Genomic DNA, 19,581 nt, shown 5'->3' on the forward strand with positions numbered 1-19,581 from the left:
TCACAAAGCCATCAATTCCATCATCCAAATTACTTTCATACAAAGAAGCTGTCCCAACACTGACCCCTATGGAACATTAGTCACCAGTAGCCAATAAGAAAGGGTTCCCTTTATTCCCACTCTGCCTCCTGCCTTTCAGCCAATGCTCTATTCATGCTAGTATGTGCCCTGTAATACTATGGGTTATCTTGCCAAGCAGCCCTTTGTGCAACACCTTGTCAAAGGCCTTCTGAAAATGACTCCTTTGTCTATCCTGTTTGTTATTTCCTCAAAGAATCGCAACAGATTTGTCAGGTAAGATTTCCCCTCAAGGAAACCATGCTGATTTTAGCCTACTTTAATATGTGCCACCAAGTACCCCAAAACTTCATCTTTTAATAATCAACTCCAACATCTTCCCAACCAGAGTTCAGACTAAGTGGCCTATAATTTCCTTTCTTCTGCCCCCCTTCCTTCTTGAAAAGTGGAGTGAAATTTGCAATTTTCCAGTCCCCCAAAACCATGCCAGAATCTAGTGATTATTAAAAGATCATTTCTAATGTCTCCACAATCTCTTCAACCACCACTTTCAGAACCCTGGAGTGTAGTCCATCTGGTAGATGTGACTTATCTACCTTCAAACCTTTCTGCTTCCCAAGCACCTTCCCCATAGTAATAGCAACTGCACTCACTTCTGCACCCTGAAACTTGAACTTCCAGCATAGTGCCAGTGTATTCCACAGTGAAGACTGATGCAAACTGATATTCAGTTTGTTCACCATTTCCTTGCCCCCCCCATTTCTACTTCTCCAGCATCATTGTCCAGCAGTCCTATATCTACTATCATCTCTTTTACTTGTAATATCTGAAAAAAAAACTTCTGTTATCTCCTTTGATATTATTGGCTAGCTTAATTCATGTTTCATCTTTTCCCTCTTCATGGCTTTCTTTTAGCTACCTTCTGTTGGTTTTTAAAAGCTTCCCAATCCTCTAACTTCCCGCTCAATTTTCCTCTATAATATGCCCTCTCTTTTGCTTTCGTGTTGCATTTGACTTCCATTGTCAGCCATAGTTGCATCATCCTACCTTTAAAATACCTTCATTTTTGAGATACATCTATCCTGTGCCTTCTGAATTACTCCCAGAAACTCCAGCCATTGCTAATCTGCTGTCATTCCTGTCAGTGTCCCCTTCCAATCAGCTCCTCTCTCATGCCTTTGTAATTCCCTTTACTCCATTGTAATACTGATACATTTGACTTCAGCTTCTACCTTTCAAATTCGGAGTGAATTCTATCATATTATGATCACGGTCTCTTTAGGGTTCCTTCACCTTAAGCTCTTGAATCAGATCTAGCTCATATAAAGAATAGCTCATACCCTGGTGAACTCAGCCACAAGTTGCTCTTTAAAAAAAAATCTCAAGGGTATTCTAAAAATTCTCTCTTGGAATCTAGCACCAACCTGATTTTCTCAGTCTATCTGCATATTGAAATTCCCCATGACTATTGTAACATTGTCCTTTTTATATGCCTTTTCTATCTTCCGTTGTAATTTGTAGCCTACATGCTAGCTACTGTCTGGAAACCTATACAACTCCCATCAGTTTTTTTTTACCCTTGCAGTTCTTAACTCTACCCACAAGGATTCTACACACTTCGATCCTATGTCACTTCTCTCTAAGGATTTCATTTCACTTTCACTTCAGCACAGCCACACCATCTCCGGCCTCCGTCTGTCCTTTTAATACAATGTGCATCTTTGGCTGTTAAGCTGCTAAACTATAATCTTCTTTCAGCCACGACTCAGTGATGCCCACAATGTCATATATGCCAATTTCTAAGTGCACTACAAGATCAACTACCTTATTCTATATACTGCATGTAATCAAATATAACATCTTCTGTACTGTATTTGTCACCCTTTTTGATTTTGTCCCTTGTAACATTTCAATTCATCCCAGTAACTGCAATTTTGCTCTATCATCTGCCTGTCCTTCCTGACAGTCTCATTACACACTGCCTCTGCTTATATACCAATTGCCTTATCCTCCGTCCTATCACTCAGATTCCCATCCCCCCTGCCAAATTAGGTTAAACCCTCCACAAACCTGCCCACAAAGATAATGGTCACCATTGGGTTCATACGTAAACCATCCTTTTTGTACAGGTCATACCCTCCCCAAAATAGATCCCAACGATCCAAAAATCTGAAGCGTTGCCCCTGCACCAGTTCCTTAGCCACAGGCAGAAATCCAGAGATTACAACCCTTCAAGTCCTGCTTTTCAGCTTTCTACCTCACTCCGAAATTCTCCCTTCAGGACTTCCTCCCTTTGCTTACTCATTTCATTGGTGCCAATAAGTAAGAAGACTTCTGGCTGCTCACCCTGTCCCTTTAGAATGCCATGGACCATGCCACTGGCACCTGGGTAACGTACCATCCGGATGCCTCAATCGCAATCACAGGATCTCGTGTCTATTCATCTAACTATGGAAACTCCCATCACTACAAAAGTCCTCTTCTTTCCGCACAGCAGCAGACTTAGTGCCAGAGTGCAACTCCCTCCATTAAGTCCCCTCCACCAACACTATGTCATTTGCAGCTTTGACATTAGTTTCTCAAATTATTTTATTCTGAGCTGTCATGGAAAGAAATTACCAAGTGTACAGAGGAAGATTCAAGGCAACATCCTCAGAGTCCAAGGAGTCCTTGGCCCACAACCACTCAAAAGCAACATTACAAACAACATTTGGAACTAATTTCATGAATGCACTTATGATCAATGAGATGGTTTTGGAAATGTGCGAACTCATGCAGAGCAAGAGTCAGTGAGGAGAAAAACTAATCCAGAAAAAAGTGAACAACAGGAATTCTGCAGATGCTGGAAATTCAAGCAACACACAAAGTTGCTGGTGAACGCAGCAGGCCAGGCAGCATCTCTAGGAAGAGGTACAGTCGACGTTTCAGGCCAAGATCCTTCGTCAGGACTAACTGAAGGAAGAGCTAGTAAGAGATTTGAAAGTGGGAGGGGGAGGGGGAGATCCAAAATGATAGAAGACAGGAGGGGGAGGGATGGAGCCAAGAGCTGGACAGGTGATTGGCAAAGGGGATATGAGAGGATCATGAGACAGGAGGCCCGGGAAGAAAGGGGCAAGGGGTATAGTCAGAGGGACAGAGGGAGAAAAAGGAAAGTGAGAGAAAGAACGTGTGTGTATATAAATAAATAACGGATGGGGTACGGGGGGGAGGTGGGGTATTAACTGAAGTTAGAGAAGTCAATGTTCATGCCATCAGGTTGGAGGCTACCCAGACGGAATATAAGGTGTTGTTCCTCCAACCTGAGTGCGGCTACCCAGACAGAATATAAGGTGTTGTTCCTCCAACCTGAGTGTGGCTATACTCAGGTTGGAGGAACAACATCTTATATTCGGTCTGGGTAGCCTCCAACCTGATGGCATGAACATTGACTTCTCTAACTTCCGCTAATGCCCCACCTCCCCCTCGTACCCCCTCCGTTATTTATTTTTATACACACCTTCTTTCTCTCACTCTCCTTTTTCTCCCTCTGTCCCTCTGACTATACCCCTTGCCCATCCTCTGGGTTTCCCACCCCCCCATGTCTTTCTCCCCGGGCCTCCTGTCCCATGATCCTCTCATATCCCCTTTGCCAATCACCTGTCCAGCTCTTGGCTCCATCCCTCCTCCTCCTGTCCTCTCCTATCATTTTGGATCTCCCCCTCTCCCTCCCACTTTCAAATCTCTTATTAACTTTTCCTTCAGTTAGTCCTGATGAAGGGTCTCGGCCTGAAACGTCGACTATACCTCTTCCTAGAGATGCTGCCTGGCCTGCTGCCAGAAAAAAGTGAACACCCAGAGATATGAACAAAGGTGAAGGAGGAGTGGGTCATTTCCAGTAAAATTATACCTTATCTCACTAACATGTCCACAGTAGATTAACACTAGCACTGGCGAAATCTCTCGATTTTCATCAGGAACAATAACAGCAGTTACTTTAACAAGCATGCATTGATTTGAAAATGATAGCATGGATTTGTTCAAGGTAAATGTCTAATTTAATTTATTGATTCTGTAACAGTGTTGGGCGAGGCAGGGGGGCGGGAAGGAAAGAGTCTGATCAGGAAAAGCTTCTTTTGATGTGGTAAATGATTTCCAAAGAGCATTTGATAAGGTTCTTCCAAATAGGTGTTTTATTAGAATTTGATAAGGGGATAATAACAGCATGGATTACAGATTCCAATTTAATTAGGCACAACAGTAGTAAAAGTTTCCTCTCCCCACCTCCCTTCAAGAATGGATGGACTTACCCCAAGGGTCAATATAAAAGTCACTCTTTTTCCAACTGTGTCATACTGACTTGGACTAAGGTGCAGGGGGCACAAATTCCAAATATAGCAAAGTAACTAGAAAGGTAATAGAGGAAATTTAATACTGGGAAACTTAACGTTACATTTTAGTAAAACAAGACCCTATATTTACTAGAGGGCAATTCTACAAAATTAGATAACATGCTTCCCTCACCCCACTTTCAAACTGGACCATTTCATATTCCCCCATTTTATATCCCAGTTCCTCCATGACCTGGATTAACATCATGTGGAGACTTACATGCTTCAAGGACTCCATCAGGTGACGCCAACTCAGGACCACCCAGGTTGGAATGGGCGTGGACAAGATGCTAGACAAAGATTGATCCAACCTCAGCTCCCAAACGACAGACTCGCATCTGCCCCTCCTGGGCCACACTTCATTATGAATCAAACCAACTTATATATATATCCTATACTCTATTCCTCTAGAAATGAATGCCAACATTGCATTCGTCTTCTTCACTACCGACTCAACCTGGAGGTTAACTTTAAGGGTATCCTGTACAAGGACTCCCAAGTTCCGTTGCATCTCAGAACTTTGAATTCTTTCCCCATTTAAATAATAGTCTGCCAGTTTATTAGGTACATGGAGCTTAGAAAAATAGAGGGCAATGAGAAACACTAGGAAATTTCTAAGTACATGTTTGGCACAGCATTGTGGGCAGAAGGGCCTGTATTGTGCTGTAGGTTCGTGTTCTCTCTCTCTCTCTATATATATATATATCTCTATATTGAAATAGTGTGTGTGTATATATATATATATTGAAATAGTATATATATAGTATATATACACACTATTTCAATATAGAGATATAGAGAGAGAGAGAGAGAGAGAGAGAGAACGAACGAGAACGAACCTACAGCACAATACAGGCCCTTCTGCCCACAATGCTGTGCCGAACATGTACTTAGAAATTTCCTAGTGTTTCTCATTGCCCTCTATTTTTCTAAGCTCCATGTACCTAATAAACTGGCAGACTATTATTTAAATGGGGAAAGAATTCAAAGTTCTGAGATGCAACGGAACTTGGGAGTCCTTGTACAGGATACCCTTAAAGTTAACCTCCAGGTTGAGTTGGTAGTGAAGAAGGCGAATGCAATGTTGGCATTCATTTCTAGAGGAATAGAGTATAGGAACAGGGATGTGATGTTGAGGCTCTATAAGGCACTGGTGAGACCTCCCTTGGAGTACTGTGGGCAGTTTTGTCTCCTTATTTAAGAAAGGATATGCTGACGTTGGAGAGGGTACAGAGAAGAGTCACTAGAATGATTCTGGGAATGAAAAGGTTAACATATGAGGAACGTTTGTCCGCTCTTGGACTGTATTCCTTGGAGTTTCGAAGAATGAGGGGAGACCTTATAGAAACATTTCGAATGTTGAAAGGCATGGACAGAGTGGATGTGGCAAAGTTGGGGGAGTCTAGTACAAGAGGGCATGACTTAAGGATTGAAGGGTGCCCATTCAGAACAGAAATGTGAAGAAATTTTTTTAGCCAGAGGGTGGTGAATCTATGGAATTTGTTGCCACGGGCAGCAGTGGAGGCCATGTCATTGGGTGAGGGCATCAAAGGTTATGGTGAAAAGGCAGGGGAGTGGGACTAAAATGGGAGAATGGATCAGCTCATGATAAAATGGCGGAGCAGACTCGATGGACCGAATGGCCAACTTCTGCTCCTTTGTCTTATGGTCTACCTATCCAGAAGTCTCTTAAAAGACCCTATTGTATCTGCCTCCACCACAGTTGCCGGCAGCCCATTCCACGCACTCACGACTCTCTGTGTAAAAAAACTTACCCCTGACATCCCCTCGGTACCAACTTCCAAGCACCTTAAAACTCTGCTCTCCCGTGTTAGCCATTTCAGCCCTGGGAAAAAGCCTCTGACTATCCACACGATCAATGCCCCTCATCATCTTATACAACAACTTATACTGGTTCAGTCGTCGCCCAGAATAAAGAAGTCCCCATTCACAGTGCTCAAGGTCCGCCATGTTTGAAGTATTCTAGATTCTACAAACAGACCGCTTTGCCACAGTCCATCAATGTGGTCACAAACTGGAGGACTGGCTTAACAAAAGCCAATTAGAAGCATGAAGAGAAAAAACACCTGCCATACAAAACAGCAATAACATAACCCAGTTGCCAGATCTTTGCCCACTTAGTAAATCTGCAGATAAAACTTTTTAGACTCCATATGTCCTCTTCAAAATTTTTCACCCTATTTTTGCGTGATCAGCATTCATATCTTCAGCATCTTCAGAAGTGTTTTAAAGATCTCCTCTCATTCTTCTGAATTCCAGCAAGTACAGTCCCAGGTGACTCAATCTCTTCTCATTGGTTTAACCCTCTCATCTCTGGAATCAACCTAGTGAACCTCCTCTGCACCACCTCCAAAGCCAGTATATCCTTCAAGAGCCCTGCATTCAGCACTCGAGGTGCAGCCTCAACAGTACCCTGTACAGTTGCAGCATAACCTCCCTCCTCTTAAACTCAATCCCTCTAGCAGCAAAGGCCAATATTCCATTGGCCTTCTTGATAGCCTTCTGCAGCAGCTGCAAACCAACCTTTTGTAATTCATGCACAAGCAACCTGTGTCATAAAACCACGTTACCTTGAAGTTTTCAAAGGGCCCTGTTATTACCCCCGTAATAATAACTTGTAAAATTTCTCATTATAGATGACTCAACTAGTGACCCTGCAGTTTCTTGCTCTTTTAGCATGTTTGAATAAAGTCACCCCTCATTTCTCTAATCTCCAAGGACATGGCAGATATGTTTCTTCACTGTAACAGAAACTGCAAATATCCCCAAGATAATAGATGGGCTAATAAGTGAAGAACTTGAATAAAGTCCCAATCACAAGTGATAAAGTATTAGAGAATCGGAGCTAAAAATCACAAAGAATCACAAAACGCCATGGGAGCATAGCAGTTAGCAAGACATTATTACATCTCGGGGCCAAGTTCAAAGTTCAATCCTGGCATCGTCTGTAAGGAGCCTCTGTTATGTCCTCCCCATGGAATGCGTGGGTTTTCTGCAGGGGCTTCAGTTTCCGCCAACAGTCCAAATATGTACTAGATAGGTTAACTGATCATTGCAAATTGTCCTGTGATTAGGTTAGGGTTAAATCAGGATTGTTAAGGGTTGCTGGGCAGCACAGCACAGAAACCCAGAAGGGCCTATTCCGCACTGTATCTCTGAAATAAAAATAAAAATATCCTTCGGGTATTTAAAGGAAGTGACGAATGAGATAGTAAACCCATTGATAAAAATAAACACAGGATTCTGTGGATGCTGAAAGTCCAGAGCAACACACACTGGAGAAACTCAACAGGCCAAGCAGCATCTATGGAAATGAATAAACAATCGACGGCTCTTTCCAGTCTTGACGAGAAGGGGGAAGGGGGAAGGTGCCAGAATGTTGTTGGCAAATGCAAATGCAGGAGTTAGTAATCAAAGAGAAAATAGCTAAATATTTAGTAGAGATGAATATAATGAAATAAAGTCAACATGGTTTAGTGAAAAGTACATCTTGATTAATAAATTTGCACAAATTCTTTGACAGGGTGCCACATAAGTGATTGGTGCAAATGGAAAACAAAGAGCTGGAATAAATGAGTCTTTTTCAGGTTGGAAGGCTGTAAGGAGTACCAAAGGGCTAATGGCCTTCAATTATTTACCATTCATATTAATGACCTGGAGGGAACAAAATAGAAGGTCTCCAAATTTGCTGACAATACAAAAGTAGATGGAAACACTTGTTGTAATAATGACATTGTGATAAAGATAGATGCAGTGCTAGGGTGAAATCCCAGCAAATGGAGTTTAATGAGAAGAGTGGGATCATGCACTTCAGTAAGAAGAATCTAAAGGCAGATTATCTGAAGGGGGACACTGAAAATTGAGTGACGTTCAGTGGGATCAAGGTATTCTTTTACATGAGTCACAAATTAACAGGTAGGTCCAACAAGTAGCTAAGGTATAAAATGACCCTTTGGCCTTTACTGGGATGGAGTCACAGTATGTGCTAGAAAGTTTCTGAACCCTGTAGAATTTTCTGTTCTTCCATAAATATGACTTAAAATATGATCAGATCTTCACAAGTCCTAAAACTAGATAAAGAAAACCCAATTAAGTAACAAATAAAGTTATACTTTTTCATTTATTGAGAAAAATGATCCAGTTATTACAGGTATTTGTTAGAAAAAGTATGTGAACCTCCTAGGGTAATGCCTTCTACAAAGGTATTTAGAGTCAGGTATTCCAATCATTGAGATGAGATTGGAGATATGGGTTGTAGAGGTGCCCTGCCCTATAAAAAAAGGCAAAGTCAGGTTACAGACAGCCTGCTCTTCTCGAGAAAGATCTGCTTATGTGCACCATACCTCGATCAAACTTTCAGAGGACCTTAGAAGAAGAATTGTAGGGATGCATGAAGTTGGAAAAGGCTACAAAAGCACTTCTAAAGACCGAAGTGGTCATCAGTCCGCAGCAAGAGAAACTGCCTACAAATGGAGGAAACTCAGTACTGCTGCTACTCATCCTAGGAGTGAGCATCCTGCAAAGATCACACAAAGAGCATAAGATGCAATGCTGAAGGAGGTGAGAAAGAACCCAAGGGTAACAGCAAAAGATCTGCAGACATCTCTAGGACTCTATGTTCGTGTGTCCACTACTCAAAAAAAACTGAACAAGGATGGTGCTCCTGGACGGACACCACAGAGGAAACAACCGCTCTCCAAAAAAAAGCACCACTGCACATCTCAAGTTTGCAGAAGACCACCTGGATGTTCTACAATGCTTCTGGGACAATGTTCTCTGCACAGGAAAGACAGAAGTTGAGCTTTTTGGCAGCAATACATATGACAATGGTTGGAGAGAAAAAGGGCACTGCACACCAACACCAAAACTTCACCCCAACTGTGAAGCACTGTGGAAGGAGCATCATGGTTTAGGGCTGCTTTGCTTCCCCGGAGAACAACTGTAAAAAGACATTTTACAGGAGAACATCAGGGTCGCAGTATATCACCTGAAGCCAATGATGCAGGACTGATCAACAGTTACCAGAAACATTTGGTTGAAGTTATTACTGTACAAGGGGGTCACATCAGTTACTGAAAGCAAAGGTTCATATACTTTTTCCAACAAATAAATATAATATTGGATCATTTTGCTCAATAAATAAATGAACAAGTATAATTTTGTGTGTTATTTATTTAATTGGGTTCTCTATATCTAGTTTATGACTTACATGAAACCTGATCTCATTTTAGGTCATAATTATGCAGAAATAGAAAATTTCTAGCACAAACTTTCTAGCACAACTGTAAAGTTTAAGAATAGGAAATTAACTTTCTCCCTGCATCTAGCCTCTCAAGACTTAATAAGAAATGTGTGTTTCATTCATCAAACTTACAAGAATGGCTTAGCATGTCATATGATAGATTCATCATCTGAAGATCCAGTCTGATGAATCTTTCCTGTGCTTTCTCTAAAGTATATTACTTTTATGTAAGGAAACTTCATTTATTTTCATTCTTCACACCCCCTCCCAAACCCCCGGATTCATTACAACTTGGTATGGTAACTGCTCAACGTGTGACTACAAGAAACTGCAGAGAGTTGTGCACACAGTTTAGCATTTCACAGAAGCCATAATTTTGTAAATAATTTTGTTAATACACTTTAAATGTTCCATAGTTCCCACATCTGTCTTCCTCAAAAAACATACCAAATGGATAGAATGGTCATTCCATTTTAAATACAGCAGCAATCTGAACTATTTGCATATCAGTTTAGTAGAGTGAGATTCTTGACAACCTTGCTTTATTAATTGATTCTGTCATTATTTTTAATTTTACTCATTTTGTTCTTTACTTCATTATTTTAGCAATTTTGAGAACTTTTTAAAGTATTCTATTATAGCTAGAAATTATGCTTTGTACTATTCCAGTGTGAAGTAACAGTATTGTAGGCTGTTATAAATACAGTTAGTCCCCGGGTTAAGAAAGTCCGACTTACGGACAACTCGTACTTACGAATGGACTGCCATAAAGCCTATTACAGGTTTCCCTCGCCATCCGAAGGTAGAGCGTTCCTATGAAACGGTTCATAAGCCGGAATGTCGTAAAGTAAAGAAGCAATTACTATTTATTTATTTGGGGAAAATTTGTGAGCATTCGCAGACCGAAAAAATAACCTACCAAATCATGCCAAATAACACATAAAACCTAAAATAACAGTAACATATAGTAAAAGCAGGAATGATATGATAAATACACACCCTATATAAAGTAGAAATACTTTTCTACAATCATTGCCGCACTGTCCACCGTAGCGAAAATCTCCCGCAAGCACTCTCGGCAGAAACACGGCGCAAGTGCTCTCGGCAGAAACACTCTCTGCAGTAACCTTTAAGCTATGAAGCTGCCAAATAACACTTAAAAATACACAAGTAGAAATAATGTACGTACAGTGTAGTATCACTTACCGGAATCGGGAAGACAGCGCCGAGCACACTGATGATGGTGTGTTAGGCTGAGTCGTTGGAGGCTGGGGTGGTGCAGTGGTCCCCAACCTCCGGGCTGCCGACCGATACTGATCTACGAAGCATGCAGTGGTGCAGCGGTAGCCAGGACGCACCCAGCATATCTTTAAGAAAAAAAGCCAAAATAAACAAGCTAATTAATTAGGTGCCGCCCGGTCCCGGCTACCGCTGCACCACTGCATGCTTCGTGGCAATGTATCAGTCCGCGGCCCGGAGGTTGGGACCACTGGGGTGGTGGGACACTGAGGTGTCATCTCATCGTCGTCTGTTTCCATCAGGGCAGGCAGGTCATCTTCTTCTATCTCTGCCTGCCTCGATGTCAAAGCTCAAGGTTCGTTGTCTGCTGTGGCTGATGTGGAAGGTTTGAAAAACGACAGTATGCTTGACTGCTTAGCCTCGCGCATTTTTCTATCATACAGTTCTTTGTAAGCACTCAAACCATCCTGCAAATATGCCCTAAACCTACGTACCCTTTCAAAATTAAAGTTGTACTTTTCTGCAATCATTGCAGCGAAAATCTCACGCAGTTGCTTCACATTCAGTTCCTGCACAACCTCACTTTCAGTCCATTCGCTACTGCATTCCGTTTCGATTGTTATCCCTTCCTCTTCCAATTGCATCAGCTCTTCTTTCATCAGTTCTTGGTCATGGGATGCCAAACCTCTTCAACATCATCTTTGTCAACTTCCACAAGCCAAACTCGCTTTGTCCTTACTTCGTTCACCACGATCGAATAGTTTTACGCTAAGTGTAACACCCTTACGAGCTCTTTTAGGCTTTTCTGATACCTTAGAACTCATCTTGCTAACGGATGCTCAAAATAAATCGACATAAAGCACAGATGCTCACAGGCACGTGTTTAGCAATGCCGGCTAGAATGCAGTTCCGGGGGAGGAGCTTGGCTGCTCAGGGCGCACACTACATTTTATCGCGCGCTGCCCTTTTTCGTAACAGTGAAAACACCTTCTGTTAGCGAAAACAGGTAACTAATGTAGGTTTTTTGTAACAGCGAGGTGTCGTAAAGCGAACGTTCAAAAAGTGGGGGACACCTGTATATTAAAAATTTGAAAACATTGCGCGGCTTCAGCAGTTCGTTGGCTTGAGGAATGAGAACGTCGTCCGCCATTTTAAGTCGGATCACGTTGCCGTTAACACTGTGTTGAGTGTGTAACTATGTATTTGGTTTAAATTTTTCTCTTATTTACTCTTGTAACCATGCCTCCAAAGCGTAAATTCGATGCAAGTGCTGGTGATGCATCAAAGTAAAAGAAAACGATCACGATTGAAAATAAAGTGGAAATAATAAAGCGATCGGAAAGAGGTGAAACGCCATCGGTCATTGAAAAGCGTTAGGCTATAGTTGATCAATGATCAGAACAATTTTAAAGGATAAAGTGAGAATAATGGAGCATGTGAAAAGCCCTGCCCCAATGAAAGCTACAATTATTACTAAGCAACGCAGTTGTTTAATTATTGAAATGGAAAGGCTATTGATAATTTGGTTAGACGATCAAAATCAGCGTAATATGCCTATTAGCCTTACTTTAATGCAAGGCTCAAAGCTTTTTCAATGACTTAAAAGCTGCACATGCAGCAAGTGAAGGTGACTGTGATGAAGAACTTGCTGCGAGTAGGAGTTGGTTCAATCGTTTCAAAGTTAGGGCAAATTTACATAATATTAAAGTGCAAGGTGAAGCAGCAAGTGCCGATGTAAGTGCTGCGAGTGATTTTCCTGAAATGTTGAAAAAAATTATCAGGAGGGAGGTTATTTGCCAGACCAAATATTTAGTGTAGACGAGACTGGTTTATTTTGGAAAAAAACACCTGGAAGGACCTACATTTCGAAAGAGGAAGAAAGTGCACCAGGGCATAAGGCATCAAAGGATAGACTAACGTTATTGCTTGGGGGTAACACATCCAGGGATTTCAAGCTCAAGCCTTTGCTTGTGTATCGCTCCCTAAATCAGAGGGCACTTCGCCATATCATTAAAGCATCTCTTCCTGTTATTTGGAAGGCAAATGCAAAGGCTTGGGTTACAATTGCCATCTTTGAAGATTGGTTCTTGAACCATTTATGTTTATTATGTTTAAGGTGTTTTAGTGTACTTGGAAGTGTTTCTTAAGTATCTTATATGCATAGAAAGGTAAAATATATACACTATATACTAAGACAAACATTTGACTAACTGACGCTAATTAAGAACCGTATGTACCTGTTCCGACTTACCTACAAATTCAACTTAAAAGACAGACTTAGGAACGGATCTTGTTCATAACCCAGGGACTGCCTGTACTGCACAATGCTGATAGACTGAACAGATTTTAAAAGGGTAGTGTTCTCTTTTGGCATCTAAAATCATGATTAAAAGGCAGGAATAAGCTAAGAACTATTCTTCTTAAAAAATTTTTAAAAAGAATCAAAAATCCCTTTTGGAAAAAGAAAAGGGTCTTAGATATGCAGCATAACAGGCCTTTAGGTCCAACTGGTGAATGCTAACCAGGATACCCATCTAGCTAGTCCCATTGCTCATGTTTAGCCCATATCCTTCTAATCCTTCCCTATCAATGTACCTATCCAAGTACCTTTTAAATGCTGTTAATGTACCTGTCTCAATTGGGATATTATTGCCACATATATGAGATAAAGCAAAAAGACTTTTCTTGCAAACTGTTTAATCAGATAAGGTAATTGCACGACAGAAGAAAAAGCGTAACAATGCAGAACAAAGTTTAACAGCTATGGAGAAAGTTCAATGCAAGTAAGCAATAAGGTGCAAGATCATAACAACGTAGATTGTAAGGGCAAGACCCCAATTTATTGCACAAGGGAAATAATTAATAGTGTTATAACAGCGAGGTGGAAGCTGTCCTCGAGTCTGATGCTACATGTTTCAGATGTTTACATCTTCCGCCCAATGGGAGAGGGGGGAAAAGAGAGAATGTCCATGGTGTATTTGATTATGTTGCCCCTTTTACTGAAGCAGCAAAACCTATAGATGGAGTCCATAGAGGGGAATCTGGTTTCTGTGAAATGCCAAACTGTCTGCACAACTCTGCAGTTTCATGAAGTCACACATTGAACAGTTGCCATACCAAGCTGTGATGAATCCAGATAAGGTAAATTTGAAAAATAGGTAAGGGTCAACTGCAGCATGCCAAATCCCTTCATCCCCTGAGGAAGTAGACGCATTGATGAGCTTTCTTGGTCGTGATATCTATGGGTTGGAGTAGGATGGGCTACTGGTGATGTTAACTCCTAGGAACTTGGAGTTCTCAACCTCAGCACCATTGACATAGATTGAGCATGTCAATTGCCAGCTCTTTTGTTTTGCTGACAGAGGGAAAGGTTGTTGTCATAATATAATATTACTAAGCTCTCTATCTCCTTCCTGTATTCACTATTTGACATATGATTCATTATGGTGGTACCATCTTAAAATTGCAGATTAAATGCAGTATCTGGCCACGAAGTCATGACACTTCCTCCGGCAGTACATTCCATACCCTGACCACTCTCTGGACGAAAATGTTGTCCAAGGTCCGATTAAATGTTTCCCCTCTCACCTTTAACCTTTGGCCTCTAGTTCTTGCTTCGCTAACCAGGGGAAAACAACTGCACGTTGACCTACCTATGCTCAACAAGATTTAATACACCTCTAAGTTCACCCCCCAATTTCCTACACTCCAATCAAAACAGCCCTAATCTGTCCAACCCCTCAAGTCCCAACAACATCCTCATAAATCTTCTCTGTACTCTTTCTAGCGTAATGACATCTTTCCTGTAGCAGTGACCAAACCTTAACACAATATCCCATATAAAATACTAGAAGAGACAACGTACAAGGTACTATGGAGAGCAATAAACAGTCAATGTTTCTGTCCGAGACCCTTCATCAGGACTCAAAGGTCTCATGAGGTCTTCATGAAGGGCCTTGATCCTAAACGTTGACTGCTTATTCCTCTCCATAATGCTGTCTGACCTGATGAGTTCCTCCAGCATCTTGTGTGCGTCACCCTGGATTTCCAGTACCTGCAGAATTTCATGTTTATAATATCCCATGTGGCCTCACAAACTTTGTGAACAATGCAATACAACATTCCAACATCTATACTCAATGCCCTGACTGAAGGCCACCATGTCAAAAGCCTTTTACACTACTCTGTCTACCCAAGATAACATTTTCAGAAAATCATGTACCTGTACACCTTGATCTCAGTTCTACAACACTCCCCATGACCCAACCGTTGACTGTATGTCCTATCTTTATTTGTCTTCCCAAAATCTCAAATTTGTTTTTTCTTGCACTTTTCCGAATTAAGCTGAATTTACCATTGTTCAGTCCACTTATTCAGCTGATCAAGAACCCTCTGTAAATCCTGATGACCATCCTCATTGTCAACACCACTTACTCTAGTGTCATCTGGAAACTTACTAAATATGTCTTGTACATTGTCATGCAAATCATATATGCAGAAGACAACAGCAACGAACCTAGAAAAGACCACTGGGGAACATCACTAGTCATGGGCCTCCAGTCTGAAAAATAACTTGCCACCATCACTTTTGTTTCCTACCATAGTGCCAATTAGCTAGCTCTCATTGGATCCCATTAAGATCTAACTTTCTGTAGTAGCCTCTTACATGGAACCTTATCAAAGGCTTTACTGAAGTCTATTGCCCTATCCTAATCGACTTCCTTAGTTTTCTTCAAAACACTCAAATTTATGAGGCACGAGCTTCCATGCACAGAGCCATAAAGATTATCCCTAATCAACTCACATTTCCAAATGCTTGTGCATTTTATCCCTTAGAATTTCAGCTAATAATTTATCACATTAGGCTTACTTGTCTTAAATTCTCAGGTTTTTCTTTGCAGCTCTTCTTAAATAAATGCACAACAATAGAACCCTTTAGCCTTCCAGCAACTTTGTTTAGTTTGTGCTAGCATTCTGGGTCTCTACTGCTCTTGATCTGTGATTGCGGGTGCACTTTCAGCAAAGTTATGGAAGAAAAAAAAACTAAAAACTCATAAACAAGACGACAGAACATACAGTATCTAACACTACACAATGCAAGGTGCCTCACTCCAGCTTCATCTCAGTGTACATAAATGTCATAACACAAGTTGGAAAGAAAGGCTATTGCAGCATGAAATTTTAAGAAAAAGTTGTAAGATGTGTTTTCTAAACAAACTATATAGTCAGAATGAACACAAAAGCTGTTTGAAGCAAAAGCATTAACTACTTCATTAACATGCATAACAAGGATATACTTTACAAAATGATGATTCAAATTCATTTCATTACCCTTTCGTGTTGCTGTCAATTTTATATTGCACACTGCCTCCTGGTGATGGAATACAATTTCTGTTGTATTGAAAAGTTCTTCTCAGCCCCCTACCCCACCCTTTTAGTGTTTTTAAATACAAAAAGAGAATGCTGTCTTTTTAAATTCAGTTTAGTCTATCAGTATTATACTGTGTTTAACACAACCAACAATACTACTACTTTATACTAAATAATACAAAGCATAAATTCTACCTAGAATACTTTTAAAAGGCATAAAAATTTCTAAAATTAACTCATGTAAAACAAACCAATATTCTCAGATCACTCTACAAGAGGGATATGCACATCGTTTTCATTGCTGTGGTACTTACAGTGGAAAGAACACTATCAAATTAGGTAGGTTATTTAAGGAAGACAAATGGACATGTAAATATATTAACAAAATAGTCAAATTCAAAGTAATTATTTCCAGAGAGTAAACTGACCTTTGTAATGGATTATGGCGAGCTTTCAGTACGCATAGATTCTCTTAAAAATTGTTTAAATGAAGCTGTATATTTTGCTCAAAGACAGCATTTCATAGTTTATATCCCAAATTACAAATCACACAACTACTGCTAGAAATTAAACACTGAATTGAATAAATAATTAGAAAACTGATGTCCATAATGGTGTCCATGAAACTACTGGACAGTTGTAAAGGCTCATAATTTGTTAACATCTCCAATACTTATCCAGACCTATCAATGTAGTTGATTCCCAATTTATTCCCTGAAATAACCTAGCAAGCTACTCAGCCCAAGACAATAAGGGACATGTAGTAAATACTAATCTTGCTTGCAATGGCCACGTCCCATGAACAAGTCAACAAAAAGATAGCTGCTATCAATAAAACTCCCAAGTTACTCTGATTTCCTGGAGATTATCGGGCTGGATTAATTAAGAGGAGAGGAATTTCCGTGCTTGCGAATTTCCAAAATGTTTCTTTTCATAAATTTTATTCAGATTTTTCCTTTGCGCAGGGCTATAATTTGAAGTTTTATCAGCATTCAGAGAGATGGGGGGGGGGGAGGTGTGTCCAAAGATGAAGCTGAGAAAAGAAAGTGTACAAACTGTTTAATAAATGGCGGTGCAGGCTCAAAGGGCCGAATGGCCTACTCCTGCACCTATTTTCTATGTTTCTATGTTGCTCATTTCTCAATGTAATAGCTTTAATAGAGCTACCTTATCATAGTTGCATTCCAAATTTGAGCACTGAAGTATATATGGTTATGGCAAAACTTAGAGGTAATAATCAAGCAATTTTATACTGACTTTTCAAAGCTGGATTTTCCATTGCAGGGCTCAAACCTGACCATGGGTGTTGACTGTTTAATGTTATGTTCTCTTCATGGATTTCCTACAAAATCCCGAAGACATGGTGGTGAGTTAACTGGTACATTGCTGTTTAATATTCATTGATCAAAGGGGAGTTGATGGGTACTTAAGAGAGCCACATTTATACAGCTAAAAGGACTGTTCCCTTAGGAGATGGCATGAGCCTTTTGGGCCCAATGGCTCCTGCTGCATTGTACCTTTGCTTCCCTGACAATCTTCCCAGATCCAAGGATTCCCTTACTCTGAGATTTGCACAACTGAACAGATTACAAATCTACACCAGGGTTAGAACAACAAAGTAGCTAAGGAAACCCAACAGGTCAAGCAATGCTTACGAAGTGACATTTTTCAAGTCAATATTTCAGTCAAGACCCTTCATCTTGAGATCTTTCCAAAGGGTCTCAACCTGAAATGTTATTTGTCCATTTCCTTCCTTAGATTCTGCCTGACCCACTGAGTTCCTCCAGTTAGTTTGTGTGTTGTTCCAGATTTGCAGCATCTGCAGTCTCTTGCAGTATCACCAGGATTAGAGCAAAGCACTAAATTCAGCAACACTAACATTTAAGACCAGCTCATGTCATCTGATCTAAAGAAGATGCATTATAAAATGACCGATATCCACTGGAATGCAATTGTATGAAGTTGCCTTAAGCAGTACCCCAGGATCAAGAATGGTTTGCTTCTACCATAGTTATGTGAGTTTTAAGGCAGCTGATGAGGAAAATGTAGATCTTCAGGCTCCATCACAGATGGAACAGATGGGATGGGTGACCGAGTATTTTGGGAAGCAGTGTGCTCACTCTGTTGCTTCAGTTGAGCATCTGTTGTCTTAAGATTGTCAATGCCATTTCAAATGCCCTTCATCTTGAGTGAGCTTGAGCCAAGGACTGACTGGAAAAGTTGCTGACATTAACAATTTTTCAAGATATTTAGTAACCCTCTTGAATCCTATCCTCTTTCCACCTGGTGAGCTCTTACCACTATGGAGCTTGGAATAGTGCTCCCTTTTCAAAAAGTGTTTCAGCATTTTTTAGCACATGGGGGTAGGAGAGCCACTTGATGTTTGATGTTTTTCTTTGAGCAGGTTGGTTCCATGGTTGTTCTTTGTTTCATGACTGTGCAAGGAAGATGAATTTCGGGATTGTATACTGCCTATGCACTTTAATAATAAATGTACTTTGAATCTCTAATCTTTGAACTGAGGGTAATTAGGGCCCCAACAATTGGCCTAAGAGAGGATGTTGATATTGGTTTACTTATACTACCAGTGGCTGAGGAAGATTTTGTGAACACAATATTAGTGTTACCTCTACAGAGCTTTGAAGTGCAGATCTACAGCAGATCAAATCTCAGAAATGTACCAGACTCAGGAGATCTGGTATTTAGCAAATTACCAGATTTGATATCTTGGTCTTTGCAACACTCTTTCCTTTCTAAAGCCAAATGAAATGCTGGTGCAGTGAACTTGCTGGTGAAGTTCATTATTAATGTCTGCCTGACCGAGACGTGGCTCCTAAATATTAGGAGTTATTCAAATTATCCAGAATCTGTAAATCTTAATAGTTGTAAGGTTATGTAACCTGGCGCAGGTTCATGGAGGTCCTCATTCACTGAAACAATGAGAAAAATAGACCTGAACTCAAATCTTCAAAAGTTTGCTAAAAAGCTGTGCCCAATTACATGAACAGCCTCAACCATTTTCTGCATACCCTTAACTTACAAGTAAGTTACTAAATTGTAGGAAGTAGCAAGTTTGATGTATTTGTAAAGTTAACATTTTAATAAGGGATACTGCTTACTAAGGGTCACGTGAACACTAGAGATCTTAAGGAGGGATTAACTACCACATTCTCATGTTTGCTCAGCCTCCGGCTACTGATACTTCATTCAGGCAAAACAAAGTAAATAAATATTTAACACTGAATCGATATAAAACTATTATGTTTTACCAATTGCTACTGGAGAAAAACCATACCACTAATTCTACATAGCAGTTTATAAATG

At 40.5% G+C, this 19,581-nt stretch overlaps 1 protein-coding gene across 2 annotated transcripts in view; it reads right to left on the bottom strand.

The window, feature by feature from the left end:
• Positions 1-19,581, bottom strand: part of dnajc1 (DnaJ (Hsp40) homolog, subfamily C, member 1) — a 292,850-nt gene that overhangs the window by 143,546 nt on the left and 129,723 nt on the right. The gene's annotated exons all lie outside the window — the stretch shown is intronic.

The sequence above is a fragment of the Mobula hypostoma genome, chromosome 3, assembly GCF_963921235.1.
Source record: "Mobula hypostoma chromosome 3, sMobHyp1.1, whole genome shotgun sequence".
Taxonomy (NCBI): Eukaryota; Metazoa; Chordata; class Chondrichthyes; order Myliobatiformes; family Myliobatidae; genus Mobula; species Mobula hypostoma.